We start from the raw sequence: 21,981 nt of genomic DNA on the forward strand, positions 1-21,981 counted from the left end.
AACAGGTACAGGGAGATTTATGCAAGAAGCTCTTCTTTTTCCTAGGCTCATACAGGTATATTTTTAGTTCTCCCCACAGCAACCCTCTTTACTTGGACTTTTTTGATGTGAATTTACTGAGTTTTCCTGCTGCAACTGGTAACTACTGCTTAGCTACACAACAAGAGAACAAAGGATATGGAATCACATATATATTTTGTCACTGCTGTATACACTGAAATGGTAACTGGTCTAAAAAAGTGCATTAAATAGATTTTGTTATAGTTAAGTATAATGCTTTCAAAACACTCAGAAGTAATTGCAACAGCCAGTTCTAATAAGAAAGGAAATAAAATTTTTATATTCATGGATGATCATACTCTTACTTAATACAGAGCTTGTTTTACACTTACGTGAAGTGATTCAAGCTTTCATAGGTTCCTATTCCAGAAGAAGGTGAGATATGTAAAGCAAATACTTTCCTAATTTATTCTTAAAGAATATAAGCATTTTAAAGTAGCATATGTTTTAAAAATCAATCAGAACTTTAAATATGTATGATCTACTTCTGTTCGCAAACTGAGCTATCAAAAAAAAAAAAGCTTATTTTCAGTACAATTTTTAGTGCTTTTACTCTAAAACTTTAATGTCAAATAATCACATTTGGAACTGACCTATATGTTCTCCTACAAACTAATTTTCTTATCACTCTGTTTGTTTCATTTCCACAGCCTAGTTTTTCTTAAACTAATTGTGTTGAAAAATAAGGACCAATTGAAGAGAAGTGACTAAAATCCCTTCTTGTACCTTGCTTTTCAGGCTCAAGCCTTTTCTACAGAAAATGTCTCCTACTGCCCGGAAGGGAAAGTTCTTCCCAGTTGCTCACCTAATTCTGCATCTTGCCTACAATCAAAAAATATTCACTGGCTCCGTAAGTCCATCCAGTGGCTGCATATGGGAATTGCATATTTTAGAAGGTAAATTCCAATCTCCTGCAATTTAGTTTATTGAGTAGTGTAGTTAATATTATTCCTGGAAATAAACATGAACCAAAATATACAATTGGAATACACCCAGCCTGGGGTGGTGATAGGTCAGTATCTGTAAAGTACCCTTTGAATAATACTTAAAATCAATTTGTTATTGCAGCAACAGGACTAAGATAAAAGTTGATTATATTTTATTAGTATTTAAATTAATCACCTACTAGAATGAGGGACAGAAACCTGCTGAGTGAAAAGCTTTAGCTTATTTTCATTCTGAAACTGAGACAACTGAGGTAATTGTGAAGACAAGCTCTTATTAAAGTTGTCCTCTTTGATCTCAGTATGCTTGTGTTTCTACTAAAATGAACCTACATGAAATTACGTTTTCTGATTGTTCAATATGTTCTTTGTTAAATTCCATAAGATACTACAAAAATTAATTAAAAAACTGCATGTAAAGAGGACAAGATCTGAACAGTGTGTTCCAGAAGTCACATTAAGGATTTATATACAGACTATTTCCAGAAAATCCTGCTTAAGTTCAGTATTGAATCTTGATGGGTCATCAGACTAAATCAGGCTAGCTGGTTGTTTGAGAATCTACAATTAGATGTAGCATTTCCCCTTGATGATGACAGCAATTTGAGCCTCAGTGCCTTGAGCTCTACTTCTAACATCACTTCCATTATTGATACCAGCGCTGGAGTTGTGACTGTGGAGAATTATCAATGCAGCACTTTTACCAGTTAGAAAAAGTCCATTTGCTAAAAGCCTTTTAATTCTCTGTTCTTGACAAATACCAGCTTCTAAAATCCACCATTATTACTTGCTTTTTTCTTCCCACGAAAGTAAATGTGTCTTTAATTTTGCCTTCCAGACTGAATACATTATGATACAGTGTACAATTACATGATAGCCTATTATTTGCCATGGGTTGCCCTGCTTCTGTTAGTGCATAAGTTGAGAAGGCATAAAGAGAGAATAACATTTATAACACCAGCCTAAATCTAGCTTTTCTTAAATGTTAAGTGCTTTATTTTTCAATATACATAAATAAATTTTACCCTAGAAAGTTTCAGAAGCGTATCTAAGATACTGTCATGGTGGGTACTTTGTATGTGTCAAAATAACCATATAGTAGCAATTGCATGCTGTGGTGTAACAGTTGCCTTTATATTCCTTTTGAGGTTTTTATACATATCAGATCTTTCTTTGTTTTCAGCCTAGAATTGCCACTACTGAGGTTGCTGTGGATGTAAACTTGTGCAGTTTCTCTCCAACAAGATATCTTTTGTTAGAAATAACATCTCAAGTTAGAATGTTACATTTCTTTCTTGCTGCAGTGATGACTGTAAAATGAGAATGTCAGCATTTTATGGATATGATGCAGCTCAAATTTTCTGTTCTGCCACATAGACTCTGCTTTCAGGTTTTTGTTATTGTTGTTTTTTCTTTTTAACTAGGGCAACAATTAATTTATATCTAGTTCCAGTTACCTTATTTGGTAACCTAAGTACTCTCCAGTCCTGAAAACAGAGCCCTTCGTTTGGGCTAAATGGGAATTTAATTTAAAATAAGATGGCTGCAAAGGAGCACAATGAAAATATACTTTTAAGAACATTATGAACTAAATCCCAACCAACCAACCAAACAAAAAAGCAGAAAGCATTCAACTCATCTCTGGACCCCACTCTAGCAGCTTTTTCCATGGTTCCTGCTTCACAGAGTTGGCTGATATCTTATAGAATCACTTTCCTCTGTAAGGATAAGGAGCTGAGTGATATAGAACCACTGAATGAGTTCCTAATTCTCCTTTCCCTGTGAGCTGTGACTCTCAGCATATTTTGAGTTGGATCATAACGTACGTTTCCTTAGAGCAAGGTGTTTATTTTAATATTACGTGCTTGATCAGCCCTCAAAAAGTTGTGGACTATAACATTGCCTTTGTCTTATCCTTCCTTCTGAGCACAACCAGAAGATCACTTGGTTATTTTCTTTTATCTGTTTTGGCCGATGTTAGGATTTTATTATTCATGTATCAGTTATGACTGCATCGTTTAGCAGAACCAGAAAGACTCAGCTTCTTGGTGCATTACAATAACTATGAATCTTTCCAGAGGTGTCCAGTATATTGTTCCATTTGTTCTGTTAAATATATAGGAAACTATTTGCAATAATGATTTATTATTCTCCATAAGCTAGAAGACAAGGAATAAATAGGATGTGTTTCTGGTTTGTTCTGAGCTCCTTACTGGAGATGGGAAAAGAACTAAAATGTGGTAGGTCTCTTCACTAGGCTGTAGTAGAGCCCACTTTTTGACTCTGCCAAGCACTTCTAATCTTTTAAATCTTCTCCTTTGCACAATAAAGCACAATTTAGTAAGGTTTGTCAAACGTTGTTGCAAAACTGGGTTCATTTAGTGCCATGATGTCATTTAATAGTGTCTTTCAAATTCTAACATCATTCTAAAAATGTATGATCAGGGTTTATGATGTAAATGTTCAATATTTCTTACACTTGCATCCAGAAATCTGTTTCAGTTATATTTTCACAGAGGTTTATCTAGTTAGTGTTTGGTTATGAGGTTACAAGTCGGTTTTGAAAATTTGTTTCATGAATATTTAGAGTCCGTCTGTTCATGAATGAAGCACAGACTGAGGAGACAGCATATCATAGGTGACTCATAAACTGGTTCTTAACTATTTAAGTTTGGAGCAGTACCAAGTGGTGTGCTTGCTTCTGTTGAGCTGCACACAGTCCTGCAGCTGGTGGTGTAGACTCTTGGTCTTCCCTTGAGTTAATCTCTTGACAAAGCTGGAGGGCTTTTGGGTGCCCTGTCTTAAGAGATGTTCATTCTCCCATAAACCTGCCTCCAGAAAGTGGTAATTGACAAATGTTTAGTGAAAGATGAAACAATAAATAATTTAAATATTCTAGTAATTTCTCCGACAGTTTTTAAATTTTACTGTAGTAAAAAAATCAGTATACAAAAAAAAAGGGCTGCCGGTCCTGTCACCCTTCTAATTTAGAAGTGTATAGTTAAGTATCACAAAAAATTTTACATGTTTACTGGTTATTTTTCCATCCCTGCACTGAGGAAGGTGCTACAATATGCTCATTTTGCAGTTGAAGGAAGTGTGGCAGAGAGAGCAGTGAGTCCCTTCAGGGCACACATCAAGAGTGCTGGAGGCTCAGTCATTCCAGCTCCTGCTGACAGTGAACACTGCTTCATTCTTCACAGCATGCAAAACATAACTTACAAAAAAGAAAAAAAAATAGCCGCAGTAGCTCAGTTGTCGGGACAGGATTTTCAGAACCCGAATTTGGGGATTTTGGCACCCAGATGCCATCTGCAGTATACCATAGTGGTTTAGTCTTCTTTTTATTGTGAGCAACTTTGTGCTTTTCAAAGGGACACCTAGATACAACTAGAAAATCCAACTGACTAAGCCATTTTGAAGAGGAGGGCTCATTGCAATTAGAAGGGAGTGGGATTATTTTAACTAAGCAGTGTTTCGATATGATGAATAAACTGGAAAAATCTTATTCCTAACAAAGTACAAAATGGTCCAGTGGCATTTGATTTATTCCTGCTGTAAGCCCTAACTTACCTTTGAGGAGGTGTTAACAGAAACTCTTCTGTCAAGCCCATTTAAGAACAAGCTTTTATTCAGCATGAATAATATTGCACTATTTTATGAATAAGATGAGAAAATTACTCTACTTGTATGTAAGTGAGGGAAGATTTTTACCGTTTGAGATACAATGCTGATGGAGCATGCTCATACAAATATACACACCAGAAGCATCCCTGGCAAATCAGATCACTTTTCTTAGCCAAAGAACCCAATATATGGCTTTCACTGTAGTAACACAGTGCTGGGTCTTGCCTTATATTCTGTGTGCTACCAAAAAGCTGTTAGGACCAATGCGTTGACCTTTACCAGTCTCATTACTTAAGCTTGCTCTTGCTCACAATGGCTTTCAAAAAAGGCAGGAACCACTCAGGATGATGAAAAAAGAGTAGAAAGGACATGCATGGAGTCACTGGTAGGAGAACAAGGCTACTGTTACCACTGTCATAACATCGCTTAAGATCACCTGAGCAGGTAGTACATGTGCAGCATCTCTGATTAAATGATGCCTTCACCTGGCTTTAAGGAAAGTCTGAGTACATGGCCCAAAAAGTTCTGCCTTGGGACTTAGCAGAAATCTATTAATAAATGAAACCAGCACTTTTTGTGCAAAAAACAGATGTTCCTCTCATCTCTGAAGTGACTCTAAGTTACTTTTATCTTGTTAGCCTTATTTTCCAGTAGTTTTGGTTTTATGGATAGTATTAAGCAGGCTGCCTCTATAGTTTTTGCTACATGATAAGTGTTTTTGTCAAGGACATTTTCAAACCTGATTGGAGTGAAGGTCCTTGCATCAGACAGCTCACTGTCAGCAAATAAGGGGTCCATATTATCTGTCCTGCATTCATTTGGTAGGTTCGCCGTGTATAGAGTAGATGGAAGGAAACGGTAAACTAGAGGGTTATAAATACATGAAGAGTCTCTCGAGCAAAGCTTGAGTGGTTTCTAATGTTAGCAGAACCCTGAGATGACTTCAGTGTCCTGCTTAGTTTTTCCTGGTTTTCTGTTCTCTGTGAAGCAGGGCTCCTTTATAAATGGCAAGAGAAAGCCAGTGGTATTTAATAGAGAAATTAAACTTAGTTACTAAAATGATAACTGTAAACATTTACGAGATGTCTTATTCTGTCATTGTCAGAGACAGATGCATACACTTGTATTTCACAGATGTAGTTCAAACAGGAATTCTGAACTTATTAAATGTAATTTACTTCATTTCCTGGCCATAATGCTTTTGTAATTGGGTATTACGTAGAACAATCGTGGGCTTTCAAATACTCTAGGTATATGAATTAAAGTATAAAACCAGAAAACATGTTACTACAGTACAGATTTAAGCAGGCAAATTAGGAAGATAATGAAATATTTATTATGTGCTAAGGAATAACAGGATGACTATTTGCACAGCAATGCAACAGGAAATAAATTTTTAAGACTAAGAATCTAAGATTTCCATACAATGACAATCAGTAGTAACAAAGGAAGAATAACCTCAGTCAGTGACATTCAGAAAAAAGAAACTGAACTAAATTGTTCCTGAAAAATAATGCATAGGCTTCAGTAATAAAAAATGGTATATTTTGCAAAATGCACTGCAGATTACTCTGAAACCTGTAGGCAGAATCAGAGTAATAATGCCCAACTGTATTTGCTTCTGACCCAGGAGAGGAAGAGTTCTGGTCTGAATGAAAAAGACAAAATAATAGCATGTCCTGTGTATTAGCCAAGGCTATCAGGCTTAAACTCAATCACAGCAAATAATAACCTTGTTTCTATAGAAATGTCTATTTCTCACACTATGCAGCAGAGTAATCATAAGAAATCATTTCTGATCATGTTGAAGGATATTTACCGTAGTTAGTTTGAAGGAGCTTTTAGCATGTAAACAACATAATTTGTTTCAGAGGTGAAAGGTCTAGACCAAAAAGGCAGTATTTGTCTGGACTGAGAGCTGTTCAGAAGAACATCTGACATTTAAGTGTGGGCGGAATCTATAAAACAGTGAAGATCTCCAGGCAGAATTACTTTGATAACATTGCTAAAATAAAAGGTGCATCTTTTCTGTGGATGTTTATTTTAAATAACCCCAAAATCTGTCAAAATCCCATAACAAATTCTCATCTCAGATGTGAGAAATTAGATAAGGATGAGTACCATTAGGACAACAGGATTATTTTGCGCCACCATCCTTCCCTATCCTTTGTAAAGCTCTATAAAATCACAGAATATTTTGTCATATTGTTACTAAAATATGTTGGCCTGGCAAAAATTGGGTGCACTATGCCTCATCTGTGATTTCCAGGTGTGCATGGAAGTGTAGGACTAGAAATGTGGCTCTGTTGTGTTGGAACCCAAATGACTCCAGCCAGGCTCTGTGACCTCAAGCGCATTTGCCTGACAAAAGCCCTGTCATGGGAGCAGGACTGGGCCGTTATGTTGGACATTGCTACATAGCACTAAATTTGGCGTGAGAAAACATGCTAGACGGTTTTGGTTGATAATGTATCACATATAATTGATCTTCCAGCAGTTCTTTTTATAGTGTAATCATAATAATAGCTAGAGTTAAGTTAAAAGTAAGTTAGAGGTTATGGGATTCCAATTAGAGGCGTTTTCTTCATGTCAGATCCTCTGTGGCAGCAATGAAAATGCTGACTAGGTTTCAGGCTAAAATGTGGAATAAGGCTAAAAGTAATTACTCCTGTGTGAATACACAGTTCCTTCATCTGACAGTAAATTTATCTCAGTTATGCTTTAAAGAAGTCTACAGGCATTGAGAATTATATTAAACATATACCATGTGTGTAAGAGTGAACAGTAAATTTAAAATATATTAATTTCAGCCTCAGATGGCATATAACTCTTAATACTTCCATTTTGTACCCTGGACAATATCTCATAGCTCTATAAAATTTCTTCTCCTAAATGCAGGTGTTTTCTTAGAGCAATCTTGAAGGCAAAAATACCAGTCCTTTCCCCTTGTAAATCTAGACTATTAACTCACAGTGTAGAACACTAAGTCAGTTATATCCTGGAAATGTTACTGTTTGAAAAAGGGAAAAAGCCTACAAAATACAGATTCGAAATCACTTTGCAAAGTAACGCAAAAAGTTGTTTGAACACGTGGCTGCGTTGTCATGCTGTGCTTAAAATTGACAGTCATATATGGCATTGAATACAGTCCCAGCACTGGGCCCAGCCTGAATAGAAGAGAACTGGTTGCCAGAGTCCCTCAAGCACTTTGGCTCATCTCTGGTAATTTTTTTCTGGTTAACTCCATTTGCATTTGTGTTTGTTTTCCTGTTTTTGTTTGTTGTTTGTGGGAGTTTTTTGTTGTTGGGTTTTTGTTTTTGTTTGGTTTGTGGTTTGTTTGTTTGGTTGTTGTTTTTCCCCACTAGATAGCTTTTAAAAAACATTGTGTTAATTATGTTAATATTTCTGGAATTACATGCATTTCAGAGAAGAGCCCTGTACATTGTACTGTACAGCGTAATAATGCTCAGAAATTTGTTTAAAGTATTTCATCATATATATTAGGATGATATTTAAAAATATAGGTCTTAATGAAATAATTATGTCATTTGGCTGCAGTAATACAGGAATAAGCATACAAAAAGAAACTTCTAGAAACTTCAGGGTAGACCACATTCTTACATGTGTGTTGTCTAGAAATGAAGGATGCTAATTATAACACCAGATGATACTCACATGTGTAGGTGAACATACCTATTATTTTTCCTGTTTCACTTCAACACATTTGGGAAGGTCTGTGATGGAACGGACCTGCCGCTTTCATGGTTCATGAGAATCTATGAAGTATCTGGCAGGATCACTTACTTTAAGGTGTGATTTCTGGCTGGAATAAGATCTGGAGGCCAAAGGGGAGGTGAGGACTTTATTAATCTTAACTGGAAGTAGGAGAGCGAGATCACATCATAAAACATTCTGTCAATGCCAGCTATGTATTCTAAGATTGGAGTAGCATTTTAAAATCTTACTCTGTCTGACAACCAAGTCTTTCCATTTGAAAACAGAGAGAAAAACCTTCTCAATTCTGTATTTTTGTCAGAAATTAAAGTACTTAATATAAGGAATGTCCACAAAACCAGCTTGCAATGAAACTATATTGGCAGGTTAAGGAATCTTGGAAATGTTACATGAAGGCTGTGGGCTTGTGTGTTTGTTTTAATGGCATGGGGTTTAGATCTGTCTGCGCAAAAGACAGGTAGGAAGAAGACATCTAAAGTTTTTCTGTGTGTACCCTGCTCCCCAAACACAATAGTCACAGCTCTTTCCTGGAGCTGAGGGCTTGAATTTCTTGTTCTCTAGTTTGGAGCCAGAGAAAGAGGAGAAAATGGTATTGATCACGGATCCTGAAGAACAGGTATCTCACATCAGTCATGGAAGAACAAAAATCAAGGCTTCAGTTTATCCAGAGGAGGAATTCAAACATGCACCTTCCCCTACAAAAGCAAATGCTTTAACCTTTAAGTTACCAAGTATTGCAAAATGGGAAATGCTGTCAATTCTCTCAGTTGTTTTTTACGAGAGGGGCTGATGTGACATAGACCCTAGCTCTAGAAGAAAACCAGTAGCTGAGAATCCTGAATAAGGATAGACCCCTAACTTCTTAGAGGTGACAAAGATTAGATCCTCTCCATTTCTTGGCATCTTTTACTGGGAACATAGGTGGCAGTCCAATAAATTTGCTGGTTTGAATGCCTACATTTCCTGCATTTTATGGGGAGCGTGTGTACCTTCTCTCAAGAAAGTGAATTTTATTGCAACATATAAATCCTTGATGGAACTAAGCGATTTTTGGTGATTTTTTTCTACTCTAAGAACAAATGAGTTTTTCCAACAAAATAAAACGCAAGAGTTCTTTGTACTCATTCAGCAACAGACACAAAGCAAAAATGAGGGGTTTTTAAATTCAGATGTGAGAATTTGTGCAGAACCCTACTAGAATGTGTATCTAAAGGAATGTGAAAAGTTTTAAGCCCTGGTGTCATCTGATATGATAGACTGTAATCTTTCGGAGTTTGCTGCCAAATCCTAATCTAATAAAGGCAGATACATTTCCTTTAGCAAAAGAGTTTCCAGTCATGTCAGAAAAAAAAATAACCAAAGCAGTGAAGGAGATTGTGATCTACCTAGGAAAACAAAGTAGTTATTAATCTGGATAATATATTTTTTAAAATTACTTTATTGCAAAAGGTTAGATTCAGACTGGATGCTGTTTTAGTAATTGCCGATTAGTGATGCATTTATTTTGGGAAGTATAGTAACTAAAAGCTTGCTGGATTGACAAAATAGTGCCTGTGCACAGCCAGAGTGGGAGTTCAGAAGTATGACAGGTTAGCATTCTAATGCAAGTCTGTGATTTTAAATCATTATAAATCAAAATTGTTTCACTTCCCTTTAGAGTGGAATAGGGTCATTTGGAAATAATATGAAATCACTTCATGAGAAAAAAACCCAATGACGTTTTCTTTCTCAGACCACACAATTTGTGAAGCAAAACAAATATTTTTTTTCTAGGTTTTTCTGGTACCTAGTTCACAGACGTGTTTTGTGGATAAATTAATTATTTTTAACTGTGTTAAATTGTATGAATTAAATGGAATGAAGCTGTGTCAGGGCAAGTTCAGACTGGACACTGGGAGAAGGATCTTCACAGGGAGGGTGGTCGGTCCCTGCAACCGGCTCCCCAGGGAAGTGGTCACAGCACCAAGCCTGTCAGAGTTCCAGGGGCGTCTGGATGATGCTCTCAGGCATATGGTTTAGTTTTAGGTAGTCCAGCAAGCGGCAGGGAGTTGAACTCAGTGATGCTTATGGGTCCCTTCCAGCTGGAGATATTATATGATTCTGTGATTCTATGAAAAATGATGAGCAAATATTAATATACAGTAGTAATTGTACAGAAGGACTATATTAATCTCTTAGATATCTTTCATTTTAGTGTTTATTTTTTACTGCTTCTGTTATTTAAAGTTACTCATGGTTGTACTTCAGATTTTGGGCCAAATCTTCACGTTTTATATTTAAGTTTTCTGGAGTAGTGACACCCAGATTTCACATATATTGCCTGAAAAGACCGTGAAGGCACTCAAGAATAAACATGTGCAATGGTAATTAAGTAATCAGATGCCTACAAGTTGCTTTGAATGCTCTACTACATCAGGAACATAGCAGATGAAATGGGGTTTAGTTTCTTTGCTGAAACGACCTGTTCTCTCTGCATCTTCGTTTCCACCTTCCTCCTCTGCTTTCTGCTGGAAACCGCTGGGGCCCACGAGATGGCACTACACCATAGCAGGGACTGAGGAGACCAGCTCCACAGCTCCCCTTTCCTAGCATGGATGGATCCCTTTTTAAACTCCAGAGATTTGTTCAAACTGTACTTTCCTTATGCCACAAAGATCCTGCCTTTCCGACTGTCGTCAGCTGGGAATTGCAGGAGATTCCTGTTAAGAATCTTGGGGGAATTCAAGTGTAGAAAGGTATCAAGTTACTAAAAAGTTTGGGAAACATTATTTAACCTAAGCGCACGCTCTCCATTAAAGGAAACTGTGAGATGAAGGATCCCCTTAGACAAGAGCTAGCGTCTCCAAGGAACACGGTTAAAATATTTAATTCATATATTCTTGGCCTATCTTCAAACTGTTATATATAAGGCAAAAGTTATTTTTAAATTAAATAATAATAATAAAGATTAAATAATTTAGGAGGTGTATTCTTCAAATAATTTTTATCGAGACTAGTACTGAGAGGAAATGCCGTATCAAACCCCAGCCACCTGAGACCCACTGGGCTATTCAGGCCAAGTGAATTGGTTCTGGGCAGGGCGATGTAAGCAGTGAAGAGCGTACAAGGTCAGCACCTCCCTTGAAATGAGATACAAACAGAAAAAATCCTTCCTGTGGTGGAGCTGCTGTGCAGCTTTGCAGGGGGGAGAGCTCTTGCTTTCTGGAAGGGGAAGCAACCTTTGCAGCTGTGAAACCTGAGAGAACAATGGAGATTCTGTAGACCAGCAGTTACAGGGGCTGCTTGCTGCTCTTCAGGGCCCGATGCCAGAGAGGTCCCACAGCAGCAATCTTTTCTCTGTAATAAATTCTAAACTTCTCTTGACCTTATTGCTGCACTCTGGGCAGAAAGGCATCCGAATAATTGATGGGAGGCACCCCATATCTTAAAAATTGTGGATGCCTCCTGAGTGCCAACAGAACTGTTCAAGACAATGTAGAGGAGACATACAGATCTTGCGATGCAAAAAATACTTCGGTTCTTTCTTTCTGATTGCTGAAATATCTGAAGAGAGACAGAATACTTCCCGGCTTGGAAATCACTTGTTCCATTTGCTAAACAACTGAACAATTGGTGTATATTGTTGAAATTTTACAAACAAAACCCCTGAAGTTTATTCCTAGTCAGCATAGCTTTTTCACTTGACACTTTGCTTTTGCAGATCTGTGTACTCTTGGGGGTGTTAAAACAAGGAACGAACAGTGGAAATGTGTGCTCAGTCTCACCTCAATGGGTGCTGGTGGTCACTCACACAGTTAAGAATTTTGAGTGCGTATTACATCATGCCTGATTCCCCCCCATCCTGACCTAATTCTAACTGAATTAGTCTCAAAATACTCTTTTCACTTTTAAATGGATGACATATTCTTCTTCACAGTCTATTGCACTCTCTCAAACCACTGCTATACCTGTTGTGTGAGAGGGATGCATTGTAACAGTGAGTAAAGCAATATTTGAGCATTGATATCTCTACCAGGATAGAGGATTTCTCATGGAAGTTCCATTGCATTAACAGACCCCTAATGGGTTATGTGATGTGATTGTTCAAACCTAACACCTGGCTTGGTCTCAAAGTGAATGTACTAAACAATACGATTTCAATGATAAATATTAGATTGAGTCTGACTCTCATTTTACCTGGCAACCTCTGTAAGAGAAAGAAATAGGTTTATATTTTTGTCAACAAGAAATATGCCTGATACTTCTTAATCTAACTTTTCAACCAATAGGACTATTTGCGTAGTAAAGTATTAATTGGTATGAATTCTGGGTATCAGAAACGGTTCCGGTACCTTTTTCAAAGCTCCATAATGAAGCTACAGGTTCCCTCTGCTGTCATTGCTAAACATTGATGCTTTTTGCATCATTTCCAGTAACAGTGAGAAGCTTGGGCCTGGTGGTGCTAAACAAAGGCTTTTATTTGTCTTGGTTACAACTTCGTCTAAGCTTATCCCAAATTCATGTTGATAATGGATGGTAAAGATAGCAATGATAAAGCTTCGAGCCTAACAGTGATCAAAAAAGGGACAAAGGAAATTTAACCATTCATATTAATTTTATCATCTTGCGAAGGATATTTCGTGGTCAGTGCTTGTTTGGAGGCAGTGTACAACTAATCCCCATGTGTACAAGATCAAAAGGTAACTGAAAGCATTTTCCTCATATTTCCAGACTGAATTAGAGCTAAGCTTTTCTTTCCTGCCTTAGCCATGGGGACTGGAAGAACACGTCACACCACTCATGTCACTTTGGTGTGATAGCAGTGGCTCTCATTTTCTCATTTTTCTGTGTTCACTCCTGTGGTTTTGCTTTTTTGCTTTGTGTTATTAAAGTCTGTTTTAACTTTTTTATTTGTTTGTTTCTTTTTAAAAATAAGAAAAGGGTTAGAAAATTGAAATGGGGCAAAGGAACCGCTTTAAATCAAAGAAAAACAAGCACCTTCAAGCTTTTACTTAAGAAAGTCTGAAGACTTCGCTTTTTGCTCTGCAGAATTATATTGTCCTCTGCCCTTCTCCACTCCCTCCAGCTTGCTGTTGTAAAATAAGTGACTCTCAAAGGCATGATCGATAACGCACAACTAGGCCTTTGCGTACGCTGCACAGGCTCTCCTTTATTTAGCACTGGTGTCCTCCATAGTAACTGCCTGGAGAGGGTGGTTCCACCTTGCTGAGAGCAAAACTGTTCCAATATATCTGGCCCATTCCCTTCTAGAAACCTTATCTGTGATTGCTGTCGCACACTTGAAAGAGCCCTTGGTTAGGCCAGGCTGTACAGATGCATGAGTTGGCTGCAAAACATACGAACATTCCATACCAACACAGCCATGTGTTACCGTGGCATTTATACAGGTAGGCAGCCATAATGCGTTTATGTACATCCATAAGTTGTGCTGCAAATGCGTCCTGTTATGCACTAGAACTAAAAGAGAAACAGTAATTTAAAAACACCTACTTCATCTCCAAAAGATGTTAGTTAAAAATATATACTGTGTTCACTCTTTTAGTTCTCCTTTTTTTTAGGTGAAAATCAACTGTAAAGATAGAGGAAGTGAAAGCTTAAACAAATACCAGACTGAAGCAATCCCGAGGGCTACTATTGTTTATATTTCAGTATCACTTTGGAGCATCTGTTCAATTTAAGGTCCTTGATTTTATTCCAGTTTCTATGAAGAACATGTCTAGTTGTTACAGACCCTTCTTCTCCACTTTGTCATAAAACTATTTCTATCCCTAGTTCTTCCAACTTTATGAATTTGCCTAAAGTCTAGTAACGTGAATATTCCCATTGACTTTATGTTGTGTGCAAGAACTTAAGCATGTGTACAACCTGCAAGAACTGGAACTTTATCACTTTGTCCTCAGAGGATTTAAGCCCTTAGAAATGTCTACTGCTTGCCAAAAGAGACATAAGAACCAGATTTACACCGTGAGTTCTCTATACATCACAAGATTAAATGTATTTAAACAATACAGTAAAATAATACTGTTCCTTGTAACATGTAACAGTGGACTTTCATAGTAAGTAGCCCATAACTTTTGGATTAATATATGTAAGGATCTGTAATTTATGTTTTAAATTATATACCAGGATGGACTGTATATTTTTTATACATATATATGTGCGTGTGAGTATATAGTCTTGGATTGTCGCCAAGACTATGTATGAAATATTGCTTGTGTAGAGGCTCTGAATGGCCTCCTGCACAGTCGTCATCATGCAGGCATTTTCCCTGTCTAATATCTACTTCCCCTCAATGCTATTTCCTTTAGGTAACTGTATTTCTGGCTCATGTCACACTAGAAAATATCCCCTCCACCGCCTGTCATCTACCAGGATTCATTTTAAATGAGGTAGTCACTATCCTCCTCTAATGAATGATAGCACTTTGGCCAGTACAGTTTAAGGATTGGGAGGATTTATAGATCAGCTGTCTGAACATAATGCAAGATTTTCAGCAGTGAAATAAGCATTTGAAATTCAAATTTTATAAATGGTTCCTTAAAACTATTTGATGTTTAATCACGCCAAAAAATAACTTTATTACATCAGCAGCTGTAAGACTTTTGGATGCTGTCTGTATTCATACCACACCAACACAAGAGAAATTATCATTACTTACTGAAGAAATAATCTCTGCTCTTTCTAGTTGGATTATATTTAAATCCTAGAAAATTTTGACAAAAGAGGAAGATGAAAGCTAAGGTCAGTGATACATTTACTCTTGAAATAGTTGCAGTGTGGCTTGTGGGATAAGTGGTGTTTTATATCAACTGCATGTCAGCTCTCTGTAAGATGTGAGCACGACAGTATCAGAGAAGATGCTTTTATAAAAATGGAATGTTGCTGGGTTACCCATGCAAGGGAGGCATTATTTTGTAACTTTGGGTGCTTTTCACACTGCCTAATTCAAGGCACTCCAAGGCAAGTGCCTGTGTTAGGCAGTTAGCCTTCCTAGGATCTTCCGTGATTGTTGAGAGGAAAAGGTTTCTACCACCCAGAGGGCAATTGAGATCAAAGATTCAGCACAGGTGACTGAATTACTCTCCAGCTAAGGCCCTCTCATCCTGCTGGTACACAGGAAACCAACGGTAGCTAGCTTCTGACTTTGTTGTTTAAACAGAAAAAAGGAGAATCACAATGTCAGGAACAAAAATCAAAGCAGCCTAGGTATGTATGTCTGTAGTATGCCAAATGCAAAATTAGGCACTTATGGCCAAAATTATAATCCTGAAAATGCCTGCTTAGGTGCTACTGGAATTCTGGGCTTTGTAGATTCTCAGACTGTGCCAGGTGTGCAGTGATGTGTCACTGGGCATGTCGGGAACTGCCAAAAGTTTGGTAGTGCCAGATAGGCAATGTATGTCATGCCTCAGCGCAATGAAGGTACAGAAACTAGGTGTTCTCTCCGTTACGAGACACATTTTTTCTTTTCCTCTATTTCCTTGTTACGGCCATTATTAATGATTTTAGTGGTTAAAACAACGGTTAGAAGGTTCATTCTCATTTAGAAGTTGATACACAAGCAGAGGACAATTTTAAGCATTTATAATTAGAAATTAACACTCTGCAGTAGATGCTGTACAGTAACAGAAGAAAACTAGTTCTCACCTGGGGCATTTGTACAATGTAATAAGATTCTAAACCTGTTGTAATTCAGAACGAGAGAAAAAGTTTAGTCAGGCTGGAGGAACGGGGGAATTGGCAATGCCAGCACCAGGTTGATTCCATCACTGCAATGCAGGTTTGAACTAAGCAAAACAAAGATTATGTTATTAATTTTAAGTTTTTTTCTTTATGCCTTAGAATCAATTGAAAAAAGGCAAGAAAAGTATTAACAGAATCAAGACAAATTGTATTAATCTGTGACAAAGGAAGATGCAGGTTGAAACTGATGTCTTGTCGTTCCTTTTTTAAATGTCCAACTATTAAAGAAATCCAGACAGATCTGAATGAGAGTCTATAGACAGTACATCAAAAGCTGTGTACGTAACAGTGCTGTTGTAAGGCTGGCCAATAACCACAGCCTACATTAATTCCAGAAAGTACACACAAATAATATTTCTTGGCTCTATTTTCAAAGCAGCATTTGGAAAGTTATGTGCACTAATCCTGTAACAATAACAGGATTTTTGTTTCCAACACAAGCACAGCTTTGAAAATCTAACCATAAGGGTCTAATGCAGCAGTCAAAGTAGTCCCTGACCTTTTACCCTCGTAGAAAAGAGAACAATTTCACAAAAATGTTTGACACTAAACTAAAAAAATGTCCTGTACCCTGGGGAATCCTCACATGAACAGTGTCTTTCTGGCTGCAGGGATGTGAGATCATAACTAAATGCAGGAGGAAAACCAGATATTGAAAGAACCCAAATCTGCTTCTTACATATCTGTATACCCTGAAGTGGTGTAACTCCCGAGATGAAGAGAAGTTGTCACTTTGAGTACTATATAATTTAAACTGATAGAAATAAATATACTAGTCTACTCTCCTGTTGCCTGACAGCTAAGGTGTTGTTCTCCTTCAGTTCCTATTTCATTCAGTCAAAGGAGTAGGATGTTCAGAAATGTTCAGAATTGGCATTTTTCTCTTCTCCTTAGAAAAAGAATTGTATGTAAATCTTACATGTGGATATGAAGCCAAGTGAAATTCAGTAATTCACTCAGGGAAGCAGCAAGTACAATCTGAAAAGTTTAGATCTGAGCCTTTCTATTCAGAATTCCCGTTGACTTCAGAGGAATACAAGATGTGGCTCTTTATCACAACAGGAAGACAATCCCCTGCATTAAATATCTGCTGAACTGAATGGATGTTGGCAGCTTTTGGTATCATACTGAAAGTTGTCAGTTTCTTAGGATATTGGTTTCCAGTCCTATGATTTAGAGCAGGGTTATTGGTTGTTATTATTTGTGGCACCTATTTTAAGAAGGACATATTTAATAGCTCTGTGCAGGATAGCAGTATCTAAAGATCGCAGTCATGTGCAGCAGCACTGTTGTGCGTCTGAATAAAACTGTGATAATATGTTTTTATTTCATGTTAATCAAACACAAAGCCCCAGCACTGTAAAAAAGGACTACTTGCAAACCAAGAAAATGATGTAATAATCAGCTACAACAAAGGATATTGAATATCCTTCCAAATATCTCTCCATAACCTCTCAGTTAAAAGAAGGGAAAGAGAATTTCCAAACCAGAAGGACTTCGTGGAAAAAGAAACAACATTGCCCTTGTGAGGTTTTAGAAATATGGAAACTGGGTTTTTTTGCAGAAAATGACCGAAAGGTGGCAGCACCCCCTGCACTGCCTAGTGCCTGCAGCCCTCAGAGCCATCCAGTACTCATTCCCAAGTGCTTAACATCCACTCTTCTTCAAATATACTCAAGGAAAGGATGCCCTTAAAAGAAAATAAAGCCCTGTGGCTACATTTGGCTTTCCTAGAAGTGCATAAGACTAATAAATAAAATATTTTAATAGGTCTGAAAAATACTGATTTGACCAATTTGCCTTTTTCTTACAGACACTCCTGCATTCTGGGCTGCTGGTTGGATCTCTTGCTGTAGTCACACATGCCATGCTTCTGTACCACAAAAGTCAGATGGTTATGCTTGTGGCATAGTTGGCACTAACGAGGATCCACATCAAAATTTCACAAGACTAAGACTTGCTTGATCCTTCTACTTAAGAAAAATCCAGATAGACCTCATGTAAAATCATGTATTTAGAGAAATATCTGCAGGCTACAATTCAGACAGGTTGATTCTTTATGCCTAGGGGAGTCATGCTGTAATGAAAGTAAAACTGCAGCTGTTAAGATGGCAATAGCCGTGTTTTATTTTGTGTGGCCATTATCCTCCCACATCCTTCAGACAGAATCCAGCCAACAATGGATGCATTTGTCATGCTTGAAAAAAAACACCTGAAGGATCCTCGCAGTGGGTGGTTATAGCATATGGTGATATATGGTAATACTGCAGTTCTAAATGTACACAATATAAGTAACTGTTCTTGCCATGCCAGGATTGTATCTATGGCACTGGATTTGGCTGTGCTCTATCACAGTCTGTGCGGTCTGGCTCCGAGCATAACCATGCCTCTGCCTGTGCTCTGTTGCCTTTTCTGTGTTCCCTCGTCCTTTGGTGTCCTCACAGGGCTGGGTCTGTATTAGCACTGTGATTGTCTTGCTTTTAGGGAAATGTTTGCCCTCCTTTCCTCATGGCCAGGAGTGTTGTTCCTTTTTCCTAGTAGAGGACCAGAGCCACCACACATTTGGTGCAAGTGGAGGTTTGTGTGTCCTAGAAGGCAGTTAGAGATCATAAGGAGTTCAGTGAGGAGACAGGGAGAGAAATCTCCATCTGATAAAGTCCTCTGTATTGATTTTAGTCAAAAAGCACATTCTTAGCAGTATCACTGTACTTGTTACCAACAGTGTTATGAAAGACACAAATTATATTCCCCAATACTACTGCCTGACACAGTGCAGGTGTATTGCTTTCATTACAAAAAAGGTCGGCTTCTCTTACTGCAGTTCTTCTTTGATTATACCCTTTATACCTAGAAAACAGGGAAGTTGAAAAAATGCTAAATTCAGCTGTTGGGCCAAATATGACAGCAAACAATAACTCAACCATTGGTTATTATCCTCAGTCAGGGCTAAGCATTGTTTTTCTTGTTCTGAGCTTGAACTGGTTTAGTGGCTTGCCACTGCTGAAAGGTCCATTGCAGTTCCTTCTCCTGGCCCCACATTCCTGTTGCTTTGCTGATGTTGGCTGTTGTGTTTGTCCGATGCTACCGTAAGACAGTTCCGCTCACTAAACCAGAGAAAACTAATCCAGTGAAAAGGTGAATGGTTTTCTGTGATTTTGTGGGAGCTGAAGCACCTCCAACAGGGCTCACATGAGTGCTGTCACTGGTACAAGGAAGAAGTGAATGAAGGAAGCAAGATTGTCACTTCGCGTAGCAAAATGATGTTACATTGGCTCAGCCATTCTGTGAAAATTCCCAATGTAAGCAATGTTGGAAAAAGAAGGGTCACTAGTGAAGTCTACTTTGCAGAAGTAGGTGATGAATGGACACTGAGGTAAGCCGCCAGTGAAGTAACTGAACTCTGTACTGTCTGAAAGTATGTGGATGCTAAAGGGGCAGGTTTGCCCAATGCTGGGTTTACCGATAAAGCCAGTTTAAAAATCTGTCTCCTTCCCTTGATGGCTTGTTTCCAGTCATATGTTCAAATTGTCTGCCTCCTCAGTTCTGCCAATATAATATTTTTTAGGAAGAATTGTAAACTGGATCTGGCTTAAAAATTCACTTTGGGGAGGGTTATTTTTATCCCAGATAATTTCAGTGAAGCCACTATCTCATGTAAGTACACCTTTGGGATGAAATTGAATGATATGGCTCAATCCAAGTTAGTAATTTAGTTGTATATCATTAGTGAAAGACAGAAATTTCTCCCTGCTGATCCAGAAAAAATATACAAACAGTCTTCTGTCAGACCCATGAGTTGAATCAGCTCTTTGTGTTTGTGTGTGTACACACGCACATGGGGATCTGAAGCGTTAGTGGTGAAGGACCTGTGGCTGGGAATGAAAGGGAGGGAAGAAAAGCAGGATCTTACCCTTCTGGTGTTGTTAAGCTCTCATAGTGGCTCAAGCCAAACCAACCATTTTCACCTTCTTGTCCATCCCAAAATGTTTCGTTGATGAGATAGAACTAGCTACATTAATAGCTGTACTAATTCTGGAGGCCTATAGTGATATTTTTCTGTATTTTTTCCTGTTTTCCACATGTTGTGCATCAACGCAGTGTTTCAGTGTTATGATAACTGTATATTGATTTAGTTATTTGTAATGTCATGAAGCATTCTGCACTCAGTTACTGATTTGCTCAGGAAGCAGCCATGCCCTTTCTTTGTAAAGTTCCTATTTCAGTGTCAGGCTGCAGCCCCAAGGGAGGCTGCTCTGGCTGTATCTGTGTGGAAATACAGAGAAGCAGCAGTTGTCGTCAGCCATTATTTTTCACCTGACAATATCACTTTCATTTCTGGCTACCTGATATGGAAAATTGCACAAAAATAAAATCTCTACACCATATTTACCTAGTTTATCAGATGTCAAGGAAAACTTTTTTTCTGATCAGCAGCAGACCCAAAGTAGTTAACCACCAGAGTGACTCTCTGCAGTACATTGAGTTCATGTAAATGAGGCAATTGTTTGCTAATCAGCCACAGCCGATTTTCTCATTCTTGGCTGAGAACAGCTACTTCCTTCTCCTAATGCCTGAGATAGTTATTCACTCGAAGATAACTTTCTTCTCTTCCCTTTTGTATGAAGGAACGTTTTGATCTCTCCGTATCTTCTTCTGCTTATACACTTTTCCTGCTAGCTTTAGTCGTGTCTGCACACCCTTTCTTCCTTTTGTATAGTTACCTTGTTGATCAAGAGAAAATCTTGAATGAAGATTTGTTGTTTTATTGTAAAAGGGGATACTGAAGTCCTGGACTGGTACAAACAGGGTTTTTTTTCGTATTGTTACAGCATATGCATGTTCAGATTTTGTGCTTGTGAAGTTACACAAAGTGCCAAACGCATCCAACTGAATGAGAAATATTTTTAGTCTTTATTGTGTCATTTAAACATAAATTTCCTGCTTGAATTCCCTCTGGGACAATGGGAGATTGGCCACTTACATCGTAAGTCCTAAAGAGGCTAAAAGTGTGTATTCTTAAACTTGTTGCTGAACTCTAGTAGGCACGAATCCTTCTGATCATCAAACAAAAAAGTAAACAAATTAAAAATAGAGAGAATTATTTATTCTACTCAGTTTTCATAACTGTGGATGTTATTTCACAAGAGTATCTTAAAAGATTCTGCAAGAGTTTGAAGCTGATGTACCTTTAAAATTAGTTATTTCTATAAGGAATTTTAATTATAACTTAAATAAGATTAGTCTTATCAACAACACATTAAGAACACTTACATTTGAATATATTCTATCTTAATGCCCTATTTAGAAGTGTAACAACTAAGCCATTTTCTTAAAAGTCTGCCATCCTCTGACTGTCAGCAGTCAGGAATATTAACTATTCAACAAAACATGGAGAATAAGAAGTGGTTATGGACTGCAGTGATTATGGACAACATATGATTATATGGACAGCAGTGATTAATACTGAAGATGGTCCCAGTTTGTTCTTATATATGAAAGTGTAGAATTTGCTATATTTTTCTGAACAAACAGACAGAAATGCATCTCTGCTTTTCTGAATTCGTTTAGGGAGGCATCCCAAAAGGTGTACTATGATATTAAAGGCCATTTTTTATGCTTGGTAGTTTTCCCTTGCGTGTGCTTGGAGGCACATAGATAGTTGGGAGATCACTCTGTGATGATTCTTCTGAATTATGTGTAGCCAAAATCTGATGCAGAGCTGATGAAAGAGTACAGGATGTGTTAGCAGTCCTGCTCCAAGCCATGCTTATAAGTAAATAATATTAATCCCTTCAGAGCAATGTACAACCAAATTATTAAAGCTGGTTCCTGAAGAAACCAGGACTGTGGTGCTTAATAAAAATGTCATGCT

General features: G+C 37.8%; 1 protein-coding gene across 1 annotated transcript in view; it reads left to right on the top strand.

Annotated features, from left to right (window-relative positions):
* Positions 1-881: 881 nt before the first annotated feature.
* JADE1 (jade family PHD finger 1) overlaps positions 882-21,981 on the top strand; it is a 139,454-nt gene continuing 118,354 nt past the window's right edge. Inside the window, exon 1 of the mRNA XM_065634985.1 lies at positions 882-956. The gene's annotated coding sequence lies outside the window, so the exon portion shown is untranslated. The remainder of the gene's footprint in view (positions 957-21,981) is intronic.

This window comes from Caloenas nicobarica, chromosome 4, assembly GCF_036013445.1.
Source record: "Caloenas nicobarica isolate bCalNic1 chromosome 4, bCalNic1.hap1, whole genome shotgun sequence".
Taxonomy (NCBI): Eukaryota; Metazoa; Chordata; class Aves; order Columbiformes; family Columbidae; genus Caloenas; species Caloenas nicobarica.